The 19,392-nt window shown below is 48.0% G+C and overlaps 1 protein-coding gene and 1 pseudogene across 2 annotated transcripts in view; one reads left to right on the forward strand and one right to left on the reverse strand.

Moving 5' to 3' along the window:
- GPR55 (G protein-coupled receptor 55) overlaps positions 1 to 19,392 on the reverse strand; it is a 54,346-nt gene that overhangs the window by 20,559 nt on the left and 14,395 nt on the right. The gene's annotated exons all lie outside the window — the stretch shown is intronic.
- Positions 8,762 to 9,606, forward strand: LOC109451460 (large ribosomal subunit protein uL6; annotated as a pseudogene).

The raw sequence follows: 19,392 nt of genomic DNA on the forward strand, positions 1-19,392 counted from the left end.
CGGGTACTTGATAGTTCAGAGACCTCCCCCACTTCCAGACACCACTGAGGGGAGTGGGACCCCAGAAATAAGAAGAGAGCCCAACAGAGAGAGGAGGGCAGGAGAAAATGAGGACGGAAAGGCAGGGAGAGGTAAACAGGCCCAGCTCTCTTTGTGCCCTCCCACCCTCTGCACCAAACCTCCAGGCTCTGTCACAGTTCTGTCCCCAGGCTGGCCCTGTGCATTTAGCCTGCTGACTCCATTGGAGCACAAATGAGGCCCTTTCCTGGAGTCTGATCCGAGTCCCCAATGACTGCCCCCACCCTGCCCCCTAGTTGCCCAAAAGACAGCTGAACCCTCAGATCCACCTACAGAGACTGAAATGTCCAGCCTCCTTGAAAGTGAGCAGTGAGCAGCTGACAGCATTAACGTCACAAAGCTTAGTATCAAGGCCAGACTGAGGCAAACAGAAAGGGGCAGCAACCCTTTAGAGTCCACCCTTCCCCTCCTACACACCCCCTCTGGCTCTCACTGGGAATGTCATAGTGAGGTGAAGGCAGAAAGTTCTGGATACTCAGATATCTGGGTGTGGGCTTCCCTTCAGTTCCTGTTGTAACTCTGGTAATTTTTTCAGAGCTCCCTGCTGCCCACAATCACCGAGCCGTTAGCCACTGATGGCCCTCCTGTGGCCTGGAGGCACCGTAGTATGCAGGTCTCAGACAAAGTCCATCTTCACGCCAGACACTGAAATTCCACAGCATACAGAGGGGCCAGTCACCACAAAGGTTATAAAGACCACGTGTTCTGGAAAAGATGGACATCCAAAGCTTCCCCTTCTGCTGAATACAGGGGAGGAAATACTCTGTGATTTATATGAGCGGGGCCAGCACTTCCTGGGAGTTTTTCCCCATCTTCAGAATTCTAAGTAAACGTCCCAAGTTAACACAACTGGCTTGTCTTGTCCAGGCTTCTCAAGGTCTGGCCTTAATGGGGCAGTGTCCTGGCTGAACCATCCTGGGCGCTTCCAGGCCTTTCCTTACTCTGCCTGGCAACCAGGGCCCCTGCCCCACTCCAGCCTGGGCCCCGGGGGCTTCTCACCTCTGTCTCTACTTGGCTTCTTGACACCTGCCACAGGTCACAGCATATTTACACTTGCATGTTTCCTGGAGACATGGGGGGCGGAGGGAATGGTGGACCATTATGGAATATTTCTTTTTATGCTTCCTTTTACATCAAGTGGACTATGTCTTTAGCCCACCTCTCCATCTGGAGCTTAATAGTTTCCTTCACGCTTTAGTTATTAAATGTCCATCCTACTTATTGTGGACGTTTTCTCCTCACTTCATCCCTTCCCACCTCTCCCCGACATATACATGTTTTTATCTTTGTTTTGCTACGTGGACTTTGTTAATTTGGGTATAAGAGTATGTCCTTTTGTTCCCATGAATTGTCTTGTAGCATTGTAATAATGAGCCTGTCTTCGTCCCTCCACTGTTAGATTAAGTGTGTTATTCACTTCCTTCCTGGAAATCTTTTAATTTTGATTTAAAATACACACACACACACACACACACACACACATATCCTGGGTTGGATGATAAAAAAATCTTCTCCAATAGCAATGGCCAAGCAGGTCTAGACTAGGGGAGGTCCCAGGCCCCTCCCCCGCCCCACTCCTCTCTAAGGGTGAGGCCAGCAAAAACCCTTTGTCCCCAGAACCTCTTGCCTCCAGACATGAGTCCTCCACCGCTGCTCCTAGTTGTCATCAGATGTCTTCCTGGTCACCCCCCAGTCCTGGCACATTCCCCACCCCTAAAAGACCCAACCCTTCGAGGAGGCTTCATTAATGACAGCAAAGGCACCCTTCACCATGTATATTGCAAGTCCTAAGGACAAGTCAGTAGCCTGCACACTTTATAAATAAACTCAGTTCATTCTTCAAACAACCTATGAGGCGTACACTGTCATTAGCCTCATTTACAGAGGAGGAAACATTTACAGAGGAGGAAACAAGCAAGGTCGAGTGTACACGGTTGGACTTGGCGATTATTCCGAGACCAGATTTGTAGCTGCCAGGCCTGGTGCTGAACACACGCCTGCATCACCTCATGGGATCCTCACAGAGCTCCATGGGGCAGGGTCTCTGAGCACCTCCATTTTACGGGCGTGGAAACGGAGATGTTGAGGAGTGAAACGGCTTGCCCGCTGACCCAGTTAGTAAGAAGCCTGACTTCAAAGACCCCAACTGTAAGTCCTACTCTAACCTGCCTTTTTATTTCCACGTTCTGCGCTTACAGCAGGACCTCGTCCTACTCTCGTGTCCTGCCATTGGGCCCCCCATTCCTACAGGAGAATCTTAGCTCCGGAAAGCTCTCCTCTCCCTCTAGCCCTCCCTCCACACCCAGTGGTGGTGCCTTGACCCTCCAGCCCATGCCTCTCCAGTGCCCCGTTTGTCCCCAGCCTGGGTCCGTCCCTCACTCCTTCTCCACTCCACACCCAGGCCACTGAGCCAGTGGAAAACGCTCCAATGGGGCAAAAGGAGTGTCATGCAGGGTCTCTGGTCCCGCTCCCTGCGCCAGAACACAGGATATGGTGAGGCCAAAAAGGAACACCAACGGAGCCATGGATAATGGGTTCATACCATTATATTCTCGCTGGCGGCTGGGCTGGAGACACAGGAAGCAGGAGCGGCAATCTGCCATCTGCTTCTCTACCAAACAACCAACCCCTTGCTAACTGCAATCCGCGCTTGCTAGCTCAGCCACGACAGTTATATCAGTGGCCAGTGGCTAACTGGTTACAGCTGATGGCCAACTAGATACAGCTGATGGCCATCTACTACCCAAGCCATCACCTTTCCAAGTGAGGCCAAGAGGCTGGAAACTGCTCTCTGAGACTCTGTCCCCACAAGGAGCCACTCAAAATGGTGATCTTAGAGCACCAGCATCCCTTCCTGGTGCAAGGTCAGCCCCACCCAAGCCTTTTCCATTCCTTCTTAAACCCTCCCTGGGATTCCCACCACCCACCGATACCTTTGCCTCCAACTTGATAGAGAAAATCTGGCTTATCACGTGTGAACTTATAGCAACTTGTCCTCAGAACAGCTATCTGTATCCAACCACCAAACACAAGGTGTTTCTGCTGCTCAGAGAAACTCACCTCCCACCTGCAGCCCATCCCACCTGTCTCCTCAGCAACCTGCCCCCTCAAGTTGTCACTGCTGTTTCTGAGGGGTGTCCCCATAGGACAGATAAAAGGTTAGAGGATGTCACAAGAACAAAACTGTGTTCCCTACTAATTTGTTTTGAAGGTAGAAAATTACTCATGAATTGGATGGATATTATAACATAAGGTGACCAAAAGTCTTAATTGTATTATGTAATTTTTAAATTACCAAGATTTCTGTAAAGGCCCATTAATTTCTGTTATATAATGCACATAATGCTATATGAAGGGAAAGCTATTGTGTAAGCTATTATGTTTTCAGTGTTCATTAAACTAATTGGATCTACACCTCTCCTAAATGAAAAGAATATGAGTATGAATATTTATAAGATGAAAGCACAGAGGCCTCAACTATACAAGCCCCCGCAAAGTTCTGAACTCAGGAAGGTGTTAATTGCAAGGACAGTCTCCATGCAGGGTGGTCTTTCCCCTTCCACCTGCCCAGAGGCATCTAAGGCCCAATCTCTTGCTCAGTCTCGCCCTCCATCCTGACCCAGAACGGCTCATTGGCCAGTCCCTTGATCCCATCACTTAACAGCCTCCTGTGAAAAAGCCACCTGGCTCTGTCCCAAGTGCTGCCTCTGCTGGCCTCCTCCAGGGCCTCAGTTTCCTCATCTCTACCATGGGCACAGTTATGCTGCAGGCAGGCTTTCAGCGATCATTCTCTAGATCCTAAGGTCTGAGGGAACAGAGGCAGACAGAACTCAGATTCAACAGCCCCACAGTCAGTTTGGGTTCTCACTCTGCCTACTGGTAATAATGAAGAAAGAGCAGCCCTACTATTATCCTGCTGACGCCAGCCCGCCCCTTCTCCTCCTCCTTCCCTTGCCTCCTCCCCCTTACCTGCTCTCCTCCACCCCTGCCTTCTGCAGGCCCCCACTGTGGGCCCTTGGCCTGGCCCCCCTCCTGCCCACCCACCTCACCCAGGCAGGTTGCCGTCTCTCACCAGTGGGCCCCTCCTCACGTTGGAGCCCACAAGGCCTATTGTCCCCGCAGGCCCCCTGGAGTCCCGTGCTTCCTTGCCCTGCCAGTCCCCCTCCCCTCCTTGCTCTTCCTCGTCCACTTGGCCTCCTTCTCTGCTCTTCACTCTTCCTTTGCCCTTGACCTGCCTTCTGGCCCTTCTGTGGCCATCAGCCACCTGGGCAGACTGGTCACCTGCCCCAACTCCAGCCTTACCCTGTCACCACCTCCCATCATCTCCCCTCCCTTGGGCCATTCCCCAGGCCTGCTGTCTGTGCCAGTGGACACCTGGACCTCTCGGAGCTTTGTGAGTTGGGCACCTCAGCCTCCTAAGAGACAGTGACTGAGGGGGTCCCTTTGGCAGAGCAAAGGCTACCTGGGTGGAAGAGGCTTTGGCAGCAGGAGGGGTAAAGCCCTGCTGTGAGGTAATGGGGATGGAAGCTTGCCGGAATGGGAGAGGGGAGGCGGGGACCTAGGTTCTCAGGGGAGGCATTACCAGATTCTCCCTACCCAACCGTGGACTCAGAAGTCCCTGACAGGTGTCCAAGGTCACACCTATAGCTGCCTCAAAGCAGCCTGCTACCGCAGAGATCCGGGCCAACCTCGAGTCAGCCCGTCTTGCTCCCAGCCACCTTGCCTGCCCGTATTGTCATCTGGGGTCAGGTGCTTTCCTTGTCCACCTTATAAACTCTCCCTTTTGGAGCTAACAGACTCATTTGCCTCCACGGGGCACTGGCCTTGGCACTGCACTACCTTTTGGGCATTGCACTACCTTCACTGCCCTGGCTGTTTCTTCTCTGCATCTTTTTTAACACAAAAGGCTGATTACCTCTCTCCTCAAGCGACAGAACTTGGTGGCTGCTAACCTAGCCCAGGTGTGGAATCACAAAACCTGGGTTTGCACAGGGACCAAGACCTCTCAGCACCTCTCTCACCAGAAGCAGTGAATAAGCTCCAATTATACATTCATGGGTCCCCAGCCACACTCTCAGCCCCTGGCTCTGTTGGCTTTGTCTATTGCAAGACCTAGGGGAGGTCTGGAGGCCAAATGTGAGGTGAGCTCTTAACAGCATGAGTCTCCTCTGAAAGCCCCAACCCCGAGCTCTTGGTTGCAGGGAAGGTGGACACAAACCAGAAGCAGTGGGAAAACCACCTTGGCCAGTCTGAGGGTGATGAGCCAAATTCCCAGGCTCCCCACTCCCTATCCCCTGCCCCCTCACAGTGCACTCAGGGACCTGAGGTCACTTCCTGGGCCACAGGCAGCTGCCCCTCAGGAGGCCCCAGCTTGCTACCTCGGTGCCAACTGTCCCAGGTGCCCAGGGCTGTAGGGATTCCTGGGACACTCGACTTTCGGTGTTAAAACCAGGACAGTCCCCTACAAATGTGGAGAAACTGGCCACCGCAGATCAGTCAGGGAGCTGTGGGGACTGCCCTATACCTTCAGTCTGAGGGTTTCTCTCCCTGACTCCACCCCCTAGGGAAGGAGATTGTCCTGTTGGGTTTTTGGCCCAGCGCCCTGCTTCCAGCTGACTGCACCCAGGATGCACAGATGCTCTCTGGCTCTCGAGATGCACACGGGTACCCCCTTTCCTCCACCTGGACAAATGAGCACACACAGACCCCTTCATTGCAGGGACACCTGGGCCTCAGAGCAAACACCTGGGGGAGGGGCCAGTACTTTTCCTCTCTCCCTCAGAAATGGCTGGCAGGCACCCCAATTTCAACACCACAGTGACCACATTTCTAAGAGAAGTCTCTCAGACAAAGGGGCTGTGTATTACCTCAGGCTGAGCTTGTTTGCCAGCATGCGGGGACGTCTGGAACATATCAGAAAAGAGGCTTCAGCTTACACAAAATGGCCTGTCTCAGCAAACTAGAGTGTGTAGTCCCAGGCCCAGCAGCCACCCTCGCCCCAGCCCAGCCTCCTGTCTGGGGGAGGGGCCCAGGCAGCAAAAGATGACAGGACTCCACATGGCTGTTCATTATTTTCTCCCTCAGGAAGTCTCTCCTTCTTAACTGGCTCCTAGAGGGACTCAAATGGGTAAATAGACCACCTTTCCATTAAGGGAACTTTGCCCAATCAGTTCAGTCCCAGGATCCAGAACAGTTGTGCTCTGTGTTGTGGTCTTTCCTCAGACTTTCACAGGCTCACAGCCAGAATCGTGCACACCCGCCCTCAGATACACATACATACCCACACACACACACACGCACACACATATGTGGACATGTACAGACACACACATACACACCCATACTCCCAAAAACACCCACACATGCTTATGCTCCCATAGACACACTCACTCCCAAAGACATAGGCTGTTACAGTACAGACAAATCACACAAATGCATAAGGAGATCTAAAGTCAGAAAACTATACACAGTCACCCAAATACACAGAGCTACACACACTGACAGGCACACCCCTGAACCACCCCAAATCCTATCCAGCTCCATTACCTCATATCTGGTACATGACCGCCTATCCCTCCCCGCAGCTGCGGTCCTAGCCTCCCAAGAAGTCCAAGGGCCCTTAGCAGGAAAGGTGGTGGCAGGTTGTTCCAGAGATTCACCCAGATGGATGGAGCCAGGGTGCTAGCAAACGGTAACCTTCCTGCTATGGCACAATCCTCACCCTCATCGCAGCCCATGGGCAGGGGAAGCCTCCAGACCTGCCAACCACCTGGGAATGCAGTTGAAGAATTATGCCACAGGCTCTTCACTGGCCTCCGCTCCCCTATTCTCCTCACTTGCCCTCATTACAGTGACTCCCTTGCAAACACCCCAAGATACTGGCGGGTCTTTGAGAAGGGCCTTCCTGTCACTTCTCCGCAGTGAGGGAGTCACAGGGAGAGTATGACAGAGCCTCATATGGGATGTGGGGATCAGAAAGCGAGGAGGGCGGCGGTGTTGCTCCACCTGCCCGGGTAGAGACTGAGGCAGCGTGCGAGCTTCCCAGAAATCCCGGTGGTCCAGCCTGGCATGGGAGCCAGGCTGATCCCTGCACACCTGAGGGTGGTGGGAAACCATGCGGCACCTCCTCCAGTCAGCGCTGGGGGGATTCTACATCAGGGGCCACGGAATGACCACTGAGCCCGTGAGGGGGGAAGCAGGTGCACCTCCAAGCAGAGAAGAGTGTGAATGGGTTTGCACAGCCTGGGGGGACTGATGGCCCAGGCCATGTCAGGCCAGGGCTCCTCGTGGATGGCACTTGGCGTGGGTCAAAGAAGCTTCGGAGGCCTGGGCCTGACCCTGACCCAACTCCCTACATAGCCCCGCCCCACACACTTGATCCTGGGGAAAGAGGGGACGAATCCTGAGTTAACCAACACAAGGGTCCTCAAAACCGAAACAAGCCCTGGATAAAATGAAGAAGCAATGGCCTCATCACACCCAAGTTTAAGAACTGACATGTGTACGGGTCTCATCAGTGTGGGCAAACCCCACCAGTTCAGAGGTGAAGGGAAGAAGCTTGGGGAGGGGATCGGAGGGCACTTGGATTCCAGTAACCCCCGCTGGATAATTCAGAGGGAAAGGCCTGCCGCAGAGATGACTGTGACATGGCACGAGAGTGAATTCTCAGAGTGAAAACGAGAATGTCGTGTATGTGGGATCCCCGAGAATGACTCAACACCAGTGTTATGCAGGACGTTTGCTACAGCCACAGATTAAGACGATCTTTCATGAGCAGAGAGAATATAACTGAAAGCTCTGTCACAAATTTACTTGGGCCTTATTCATCACGACTCCTCAGGCACAGGCCACTGTCCCAAAGATGACAAAGAAGGCCCAGCCCGTGCCCACCCACAATAAGAAGTCCTTTTTGACGCCCTCAAGTGACAGGCAATGTGCCACACCCTGAGGTTGCAGTGATGAATTAAGACGCATTTCCAACCACAGACGCTGCCTAGTGAAGAAGGCAGATACCCGAACAGCTAACAAGGCCCTCAAATCCTCCTCCAAAAAACAGGAACAAGTATTGTCACTGTGCTGGAACCTCATTCCTTCCACCACCAGCATCTAAGAGGAAGGATGTGTGCCCTCTGGCTCAGCTGGGCTCTTCTTTGTGATAACAAATCCTGGTCATGGGCTAAGCAGGGAGAACACTAAGGAAGACCGGAATGATCTGTGCAAAAAGATAGTGGAGGTGGGAGAGGAAAGCACTGCACACCAAGTTAGTGGGAGGTCGGAGAGGGTGGATGGGATGTGAGCAAGAGACTGACAGAGCTTGAGTTCAGGGAGGCCTTCTGTATGGAGTGTATTTTGAGGCTGAGTGCTGGGAGGGGATTTCAATTACATGCTGTGCATTAAGAATGTACTTGCAAGCGATGCGGCTTCCTCAACGAACCAATGGCACAGAAAGAAAAACAAGAAGAGGGAAGGTTGTTATAGACTGCAACGTGTGCCTTCATTTGGGTACCTGACTTGGAGAAACCAGCTGTAACAAGATACTTTTGAAACAATTGGGGAAGTGGGTATGGCTTGGGTGGTAGATGGTAATAAAGACTAACTTTTAAATTTGTTAGCTCTGAGGATGGTGCGGTGGTTGCATAAAAAAGTGTCCTTCAGGACACTTCTTGCTGAATCTACTGAGAGGATGAAGACCGTTCTCAGCTATCAGACTGTGGACATTCCAGAAAATGTGGACGTCACTGAAGGGACCACAATCGTTGGGAGGGCCCCAGATGCACCCTGCAGAGGGACTTCAGTCACATCAATGCAGAGCTCAGTCTCCATGTAAAGAAAAAGAAGAGGCTCCGGGTTGACAAACGGTGGGGAAATAGGAAGGAGCTGGCTACTGTCCGCGCCATCTGTAGTCACGTACGGAACATGATCAAGGGTGGTACCCTGGGCTTCCATTACAAGATGAGGTCTGTGTGTGCTCACTTCTCCATCAACGTCGTTATTCAGGAGAATGGTTGTCTTGTTAAAATCTGAAATTTCTTGGGTGAAAAATACATCCGCAGGGTTCGGATGAGGTCAGGGGCTGCTTGTTCAGTATCTCAAGCCCAGAAAGATGAGTTAATTCTTGGAGGAAATGACATTGAACTTGTATCAAATTCGGCTGCTTTGATTCAACAAGCCACAACAGTTAAAAACAAGGATATCAGAAAATTTTTGGATGGAGTCTATGTTTCTGAAAAAGGAACAGTTCAGCAGGCTGATTAATACGGTGTAGGTTGTCCAGCTACAGAAGCACCAAGACGTCAAGACACCAAGGGAATCTGAACTTTGTGATATTTTGAAGGTGCAATAAAAGACATGTATTGATTTTTTTTGGTGGGGGAGAAGTGTCCTGAACAGAAGAGATGCACCTTGAAGTATTATTAGGCTGAGATGTCATGAGGTCAATGGGAGTGGGTCTGGGGAAGAAGTTCATGAAAGAAGATTGGCGGGAGTTGATGTGGCAGCTGGGCATGGGGTCCCAAAGGGACAAGTTCCTGCTCATCCTGATCCCACACCTGGCAGAGATGGAAGCATGCAGGACTGACCCATCAGACCCTTGGGGAACTCCTGGGCCTCTCGGGACCATGACAGGTGGGTGCTCAGTGAGGTTCTTTAGGACTCGACAGAGGTTCAGCGAGACATACCTCCAAACTGGAGAGCAGAGCATCTTAGTCACATGACATTCTAGTGAACCCCCCAAAATAAATAAGTTATAGGCTCATGCTGAACTTTGCTCGACCTAATCTATTGTAAACTTTCCCATGTTTGACTTTGGTGTATTCAACTTTCCAACAGCCCTATTACCTTGGCCACAATACAGACCCACACCTTTCACACACCCAATTCAGAGAGACCCATTAGTGTCAAACTGACATTTTGAATTATGATCTGGAGCACCTGCCTGGCAGCCAGTGGCTGTTAGTGCATCTGCCCCTCTTGGTCTGTACCACATAGTTTTCCTGGTCATGGGATATTTTACTGAGGTTACTCCTCACTGTTTCATGTCTGTGAATGAAAAATGGAAAAAATACAAGCATTGAAACCAGTGGTGAGACATGACCTTAATCGAGGTGAGACAAAGACGGAAATCGTGAGGTATGCTGAAGCAGCCACCTTTGAACTTCAGTCAGCTGCACCTTGGATGAAAGGCAGCCAACCCTGCTCCAACGTGAAGAGAGAGTGCACAAAGAGCATGCATGCAGTCATAGATGATCGCATCTACGTTGCAAGGTGTCATTAGGGATTTGGTTGTATTCACAGCTCGGGGGAATAGAACCCATTTCACACTCTCTACTCCTTTCCCACTAACACCGAATCTGGGGCTGGACGTGAGGACTTCAGCACTGTATTTTAAGGACCACTGTGTTTAACTCGACTAGTCTCCCCCGAGTCTAACGGCCTGCACATGGCTACCAGCATGGTTGTGTCCATGCGGAGTCTCTGCATCCCAGCTCTCCAGCCCAGGAAGCTTTGGTGTCTGATAAATTTCCCTCCAGGCCCTGCAGTCCTCACTCCCTCTGGGCCAAGACCCACCCAGCACCGGCAGCCTTGCAGCTACCCTTACCCAGCTCCTTTAGACACGGTGCGGCCCCTGAACCTTGGTTCTCTCCAAGATGTGCTGGTCTGCACTTGCCCTCACCAGCTTCTCCTTCCCACTTATGAAGTGAAGCACCATCCCTCACACCTGGTCTTCTGTCATCTCCCCACAAGCCTTTGATAATAGCTGCTTAGCCAAAGGTTTCTTATGTCACCCCTGAAAGGGCACCATGGAATGAGCTGAAGCAGCAAGTCCCCACCCCTGACTGATGCCCCTCCTTGTGCCCCCCACCCTTGCTTCCCCGGCTCTGGGGACCTAGGTGACTCGGCTCTGCTCCTGCCTGACTACACCAACCCAGAGGAGCAAGACAGATTAGAAAGCCCTTATTTCAGTTTTCACTTATTGCAAAACAAAAAGGAGCAAGCATCAAAATAAACATGGACACACACACACAAAAAACTTCTGTAATCTCTTGTCCATATAGCTTTGTTTACAGGTATCCAGTCTTTCAAGAATGGTAGGCATAGAAGAGTGTGTTTTATAATTTGTATTTTTCACTTAGGGATATATAGTCCTTTTCTGCTGCTATATAATCTTCATAATTATAATTTTTAAACCATAAAATATTCTGTTAAGTAGATATACCAGCATTACTTAACCATTCCCCAATTATAGATCATTTAAATAGTTTTTCTTCTTTGGGGATTATTCTTTTAAAATATATTCCCTGAAAGGGAATCACTGTACCAAAGTGCATGAATGTTTTCATGGACCTCAACATATTGTTAGATACCCCTTCCTGGGGAAGGAGGAGAGAATTTATATCAATTTCCCCCTGCCTAAATCACTAGTTCTCAAACTGTGGTCCAGGCACCCCTGATGGGTTCCTGCAATACTTTTAGGGACTCCACAAGGCCAAACTATTCTTATAATACTAAGATGTTATGAGCTTTTTCCACACTTGTCCTCATGAATGCACAGTGAAGTTTTCCAGAGGATACATAATGGGTGGTATCACAACAGATTGAATGCAGAAGCAGAAAGGATAGGCCAGCCACCTTTTATTAAACCAGACATCAGAGACATTTGTGAAACTGTAAAAATAATGCCTCTCTTCTCACTAATTACTTGAGGAAAATGTATTTTTCAAAAAAATGTTATGTATGTAAATATTTTAAGCTTTTGTTTTGATTTCTAATATAGTAAATACTAATAGATATCATCTACAGAAATAAAAGATTTTGGGGGTCCTTAATAATTTTTACTAGTGTAACGGGATCCTGAAGTCACACAGTTTGAGAACTGCTGGCCTGGATATGATGTGGCAGAGTGTAGGGTCACCTGACTGAGGCTCGTTTTAACCATCGCCTACTAGCCTATCTCCCAGGCAAAGCCCCTGGGACAAAATGCAAAGCGATTCTACATTTTTCTTTTTCTATCTCTTCTTCCCTGCTTTTATTTCTTCTGTTCTTCCTTTTCCCTTCTTCCTAGCTTTTCTATTGTTTTTCTCCTTTCCCCTCCCGCAGCCTCAACTCTCATAACAAAAGTTACACACATCATGACACCTTCTCTTCTTCATATGAATTGACATTTTTTTCTCCTATCTAAATAGAGACTTAGTGACATTTGAAATAGACTTTTCATTATTACTCATCCCATTCAAACGAAGTAATGTCCATATTTTAAAAACACATCTTCACATGTAATCAAAGAACTGAAAATGAAAATGAGGTGTTTTTTTTAATATCAAATTGGCAGAGATTTATTAAATGGCAATGCTTAGTGCTGGCAGAAATCTACGGAAAGGGACATCCTCATATGGTTTCTAGAAGGCAATTTGGTGACACCCATCAAGAGCCTTAAAAATAGCCCATCCTTGACCCAGAGAAATGTAATCTGTCAACTCCGCTTGGTGCCAGTTGCAACTTGGAGTTGCCTAGGATCCTGAGAATTGAGAATTAAAAGGAACTACCCCCTTTTTCTTTGGGTCCAGAGAAGAATAAACTGGGGAGCGAGGAGGTTCCTGGAACTCAGATTGAAACGACATGGTCAAAGGCAAATCCTCCAGCAGGCAGTCGGCCAGGGCCTGCAGAGAGCAGGAAGCCTGGGAGGTGTGCAGCTTGGGGGCCAGAAGCCACAAATCCGGCAACTGCTTTGAGTGTTCTCTGGTTTGGAATGCCCTCCTGCTACCCCGGAGCCTTCAGTAACATACGATTAAAAAGTACAGACTAGGGGTGGCCAGATGGCTCAGTTGGTTAGAGCGTGAGCTCTGAACAGTAGGGTTGCTGGTTCGATTCCCACATGGGCCAGTGAGCTGTGCCCTCCACAACTAGATTGAAGATAACAAGCTGCCGCTGAGCTTCTGGAGGGGCGGCCGGATGGCTCAATTGGTTAGAACACAAGCTCTCAACAACAAGGTTGCTGGTTCAATTCCCGCACGGGGTGGTGGGCTGCGTCCCCGGCAACTAAGATTGAAAACGGCAACTGGACTTGGAGCTGAGCTGCGCCCTCCATAACTAGACATATGACTTGGAGCTGATGGGCCCTGGAGAAACACACTGTTCCCCAATATTCCCCAAGAAAATTAAAATAAATAAATAAAAGAAAAAATTAATTAAAAAATATATATATACAGACTGGTCTTAGCACTGGTCTTAGCTATGAGATCCAAAAGTCAGCTGGAGTCTCGCCACCCTTGAGCTCTAGATGAGATTGGCTCCTCTGGACCTCAAGGGGCTGCAGAAGAACAAAGCCCTCCCTGGGATGCCCCTGGGATGCCCTGTTCCCAAGTTTTCTGTGAGCTCTCAGGCAGGGATGGCTGACATCTCCATGGCCACTCTACATGTCATTTTCTTTCCAGAGTTTCATCAAGATTTCCTGCCCATAGGCAGTCATGAGTGTCCTGAGCATTTTTTAAGTTTGGGGGCTGCAGGATGATGAGAGAATTCACGTCACAGAAACACAACCTTTGGTTTGTCAGTCAGACATCTCCACAGCTAAAATTAGACCCTGTCCAGGTAGAACAGCCTCAGACCTGCGCCCACAGGGGCCCCAGCCTCTTTCTGGCAGGCTCCTCTCACCCCACTGCTTTCCTGACTCTTCTGTCTGCTCTTATCTCCCACAGAGCTCTGGAAGCCTCTGAGTTGTGGCCCAGGTTCATGCTGACACCCACATTCTTAAATCCCACCTTCTTCTCTCACAGTTGTCGAGAAGTTTCCGTGGGTATGAGCATTTCTGGTGCCAGGTGTTACAATGATTGTTTCATCCCATTGCAACTGGGCCTCGGGGCATTTGGATGATGCCTGGGTCCGCGCTTGGGGTGCAATAGAACAGGGAGAATGTGCACCCCAGAGAAGCTAGTTCTGAGGTGGCCAGAGGTGAAGGACAGACACTGACTGAGGTGACCAGCAGCCACTAGGAAGGTTGTGTGAATTCTGGAGCATTCCTCAGGGCTCCTGGGGGTCCCCCCGAGGATGTCCACGTACTAATCCCCAGATTATATAAATATGTTAAGTTACATGGAGGGAAACCAAGGTTACTAGCTGTTGCCCTAAAAACAGGGAGACTGTTGTGGATTATCCAGGTGGGCCCAAAGCAATCACAAGAGTGGTAAAGAAGGAGGCAGAAGAGAAAGTCAGAGGGATATGAGGTGAGAAGGTGTGGGAATTGAGCCAGGAGTGCCGTTTCCAGGCTCTCAGCCTCACGTGGAAAGGTGCTCACTCAGGTAGTAAACGGCCATCAACTATGATTGGATGGCCATCAGCGGTGGCTAATTGGCCATCAGCTGTAACCATTGAGCCACTAATATAACTGCTGTGGCTACGCTAGCAGCAAATGGGGGGCTAGCAAGAAGATGGTGGCTGGGCTAGCAAGGGCGGAGTGTGGATTGCAGATCGTGTGGCTCCTGCTTCCCGTGTCTCTAACCCAGCCACCAGCGACAGTATAGTGGTATGACTCCCCCATCTATGGCTCCGTGGGTGTTCCTTTTTGGCCTCACCACGTCCTGCGTTCTTCTGTGGGGAGCGGGAGCAGAGACCCCGCACAACACCCTGCATGACAGAAGGACACAGCCCACTGTTGGTGGCTGTGAAGGAAAGGAGCCAGGAGCCCAGGTGTGTGGGCAGAGCCGTCTCTGGAAGCTGGAAAAGGCACAGAAACAGGTTCCTCCCTGGAAGTTCCAGATGAACGCCGCCCTGCTGGCATCTTGAGTTTAGCCCAGTGACACCTGTGTTGGACTTCTAACCTACAGACTTGTAAGACAATAAGCGTGTGTTGGTTTAAGCCACTGACTATGTGGTCATTTGCCACAGAAGACACCGGAAACTAATACAGCTTCCCAGACACTATTGGGGGAGGAGAACTTGGTAAAAATCCTGGGTCCCTCGGATTGTAATGAGAGCATTAAAAAGCAGGATCAGCCAGGAGGCCATAGAGGCTGGAAATATCCGGGATACATATGTCCAGCATAGACCTTGTCCCAGACCATGAACGTGATAAGTATGAATCTACATTCCACCAGGAAGAGATGGCTGGCAGTCCCCAGGTCTCCTGGAACCCATCACCCTCGGGGATTCCCAGGGCCGGTCCTCGGTCTTGGAGGCTCAGAAATCTGATGGGTGGGTCTCATGGAGTGAGCTCATGTTAGCCAAGGTCATTCTGAGAACCATAGCTCCCAAGGCTACAAGCCCACTGGCTTCTGATCAACAGGGCCTTATGTCACTACAGCCAAACCACCCAGGAAACCAAATCATAACCAGAAGGCAAGTTCTGAGCAGGTTACGTGATTGAATGTTTCACAGCCCCACAGTCATGTCCACAAGAGCTGTTCCTACCATCAGGTAGGATGCATGTGTCCTTGGGCCTGGTCCCCTAACCTCAGCCCCAGACAGTGTAGCCACCACCACCAGTGTCCCCTCCCTGACAGTCCTCTTCCAGTGTTTTCCCGATAACTAAGCCCTTGGCTCTGGCCCAAGAGCCACTGTGTCTCCTGAAGGGGATTTTGTTTAACTCTCTTATGGTCCATTATCTGTTGATTTTTTAAGCTTAGCCTTCAGACAACAATCTTATTTCCCTTCTTCCCACATCACTGGCAAAAATGTCCCGGTAGTTCCTGTGCGTCTCCCAATCTGTTTGTTCTGGAGACAAAAAAATCCTTGCAGATAGCAGTGTAGCTGGGCTCTGGCTACTTTTCTGGGAGGCAGGTGTTGGTCCTTTGTCTCCATCCCAGCAGCTGCAATTTCTCAGGACCTCCTTCCCAAGCTGCACCTATTTTGTCAGTTTGGAAGCCTCTCTGGCTTTAAGATCAGCTGCTCCCTTTCTATTTTATTCCCGAAGTCTGTAAACTTCAGATTCTCCATAGCTTCTGGGGCTTTGGCTTCCCAACAGAAAGAGAACCCTGAGATCCGCCACACCCATCTTTCACCACCAAGTCTCTGTGTGACCTTTGGTAAGGTTATTTACCTCCCCTAAGGCTCAGTTTTTCATTCCACAAGTATTTACTGAGCCCTAACTAAATGCTAAGCAGTGACTTAGAAAAGTTGCTAGAAATCATGCAGTCAACAAAACACACAAAAATCCCTGCCCTCCGGAGCTTACATTCTAATGAGAAGAGACAGAAAATAAACAAGTAACTAACGCACATAGAAGGTCAGGCGGTGACAGGTACCAAGGAGAAAATTCAAGCAGGGGAGGGAGAGTGGGAATGACAGGGACAGAGTAGGAATTTAAAATACAATAGCTAGAAAAACCCATACTGAGGAGGTGAGCAAAGACCTGAAGATGACATTAATTCCTGTTTGTAACATGGGGATGATAACAGTATTTACCTCATCAGATTGTTGTGAGGATTTGATGAGTTAATACACACAAAGCACTTAGATTACTGTCTGGCCCAATACAAATACTTAACAAATATCAGTTATCGTTATAATCATTGCTTTAACAAATGGTTTTTTGAAGGCTTTAGTGTTTTTCAAGCATCCAGTTTAGTTTGTGCTGGAAATTCAAAGATGGCAAATGTGTCATTCATGCCATTATACTCCTTCAAAAAATCATAACGAGACATCACTAATCAATTACTAACTCTTTCTCCCTGAGCCAGGAATCCTTAACATAGTGCTCTAGGCAGTCCGCATCAAATGATTGGAATTGGCAGGTGGAAAGCAACGTATGTCTTATCCCTTGATGCAATTGCATTTAGGGACAGATTTGTCTTTTGAACTCCCCCCACTATCCTTACCCATTTACTATGTGACTGTAATTTCCTCAGTCATCAAGAGCTGACCTCCCAACTCATTCATCCTTTCTGTGAAATGATTATCTCCATCTGCTTTGAGTGACACAGAAAAGAAAAATTCACAGTCCACCTTTCAGAGTATGTAAACAATACAATACATTATTAGTTGCCTAATGGTTCCATATTATTTCTTGAGGGGTCACCCAGTAAAAAAAAAATCTTAACTTCCTACTTCCTTTATGTGATGACAGGTCTGAACTCTTGTGGTCATGTGTGACCATAGATCAGATGTTTCTTAGGAAAGAAAGTGGCTTTCACACAGACTTCTTGTTCTCCTTACATAATTGTGAAATTCCCACCACCTAAACCCACTTTCTCACTGCACTTTCTCTTGAGCCTGTTCAAGACAGTCCGGTGTCTAAATTTAGGAGCACATTAGTAGTATCATTACTCAAGGGCCTATTACATATCAGCTAAATGGAAACTTTCTTAGAACTATAAAGCAAAACCAAATACAATTCAAGTATAATGATTACACTTCTTCTTGGTAGACCAGGTGTCCATAAAGGAGGCATACAGTAAATGTAACCAGAAAAGATTATGCCTGAGTCTTTAAGCTAGAGGCTTTACAACTCTCCTTAGGAGAGAGTCCCAATGTCTAGGCCAGCTTGTCCTAGCATTCATCTGAAATCTGGGCTTTATGCCCAACTTTTTATGTTTTTAAATATCAAATTTACAGAAAAGCTGAAAATTAAATACTAATTTACCCTTTACCAATTATATGTGTATATATATCTATATACATATTTATATATATATATGATTGATAATGGGTAAATGAGTACATACACACACACACATACACATACACACTATATATGTGTGTGTATATATATATATATATACACTTCTTTTGCTGAACTATTTGAAAATAAGTTGCAGACATAAGGTTACTTTCCCTCCTAAATGCTTCATCTGCATCTACTAAAAGAAGAACATCCTCTTATATAACCACAATACCATCTTCACACCCAAGTAATTTAATATGGACACAATAATATATAATAAACAGTCCTTATTCAAATTTCCCCAATTATTCCCCAAATGTCTTTATATTCTTCTTTTAAAAAATTATTATCCCGGGCCGGCCTGGTGGCTCAGGCGGTTGGAGCTCCCTGCTCCTAACTCCGAAGGCTGCCGGTTCAATTCCCACATGGGCCAGTGGGCTCTCAACCACAAGTTTGCCGATTCAACTCCTTGAGTCCCGCAAGGGATGGTGGGCTCTGCCCCCTGCAGCTAGCAATGGCAACTGGACCTGGAGCTGCGCTGCACCCTCCACAACTAAGATTGAAAGGACAACAACTTGACTTGGAAAAAAAGTCCTGGAAGTACACACTGTTCCCCAATAAAGTCCTGTTCCCCTGCCCCTCCCAAAAAAAATTATCTTGCATCCAATCAAGGTTCACACACTGTATTTGATTCTTTAATATATTTTTATCTAGAGCTGTCCCCCCACCATTTTTGTCTTTCATGACATGACATTTTTTAAGAATCTTGTGGACTATTCCTCAATCTCTATTTGCCTAATTACTTCCTCATGATGTAATTCAGATTAACTATCTTTTGATAGGAATACTACATGGGTGATATTGTGTCCTCTTTTCCTAATGTATCACATCGGGTAGCACATAATTTTAGTTTGTCCCATTATTTTGGGGGTGGGGGATCTTTTTATTTTTAGTAATTTTTTTCAATTATGATTGATATACAATATTATGTTAGTTTCAGGTGTACAAAATAGTGATTAGTCATTTGTATAACTTACCAGGTGATCACCCCAATAGATCTAGTACCCATCTGACACCATACATAGTTACTACAATATCATTGACTATATTCCCTATGCTTTACATCCCCATGACTATTTTGTGACTTCCAATTTGTACTTCTGAATCCCTTCCTCTTTTACACCCATCCTCCCAACCCCCTCTCCCACCTGGAAACCCTTAAAATATTCTCTGTATTTATGAATTTGTTTTTGTTTTGTCTGTTCATTTATTTTGTTCTTTCGATTCCACATATAAATGAAATCACATGGCATTTCTCTTTTTCTGTCTGACTTGCTCCACTCAGCATAATACCCTCTAGGTCCATCCATGTTGTTGCAGATGGCAAGATTTCATTCTTTTTAATGGCTGAGTAATAGTCCATTGTATATATGTACCACCTCCTCTTTATCCACTTCTTCATTGATGAACACCCAGGTTGCCTCCATATCTTAGCTATTGTAAACAATGTTGCAACGAATATATGGATGCACTTGTCTCCTCGCAGTAGCATTTTAGGTTTCTTTGGATATCCAGAAGTGGGATTACTGGGTCCATTTTTTGTCTCTTGTTATAGCCTTTGTTTTAAAATATATTTTGTCTTGTATAAGTGTTGCTGCCCCAGCTATTTTTTTGTTTGTTTCCATTTTCACAAAGTATCTTTTTCCATCCCTTTACTTTCA

Source organism: Rhinolophus sinicus, linkage group LG01 (assembly GCF_036562045.2).
Source record: "Rhinolophus sinicus isolate RSC01 linkage group LG01, ASM3656204v1, whole genome shotgun sequence".
In the NCBI taxonomy this organism is placed as follows: Eukaryota; Metazoa; Chordata; class Mammalia; order Chiroptera; family Rhinolophidae; genus Rhinolophus; species Rhinolophus sinicus.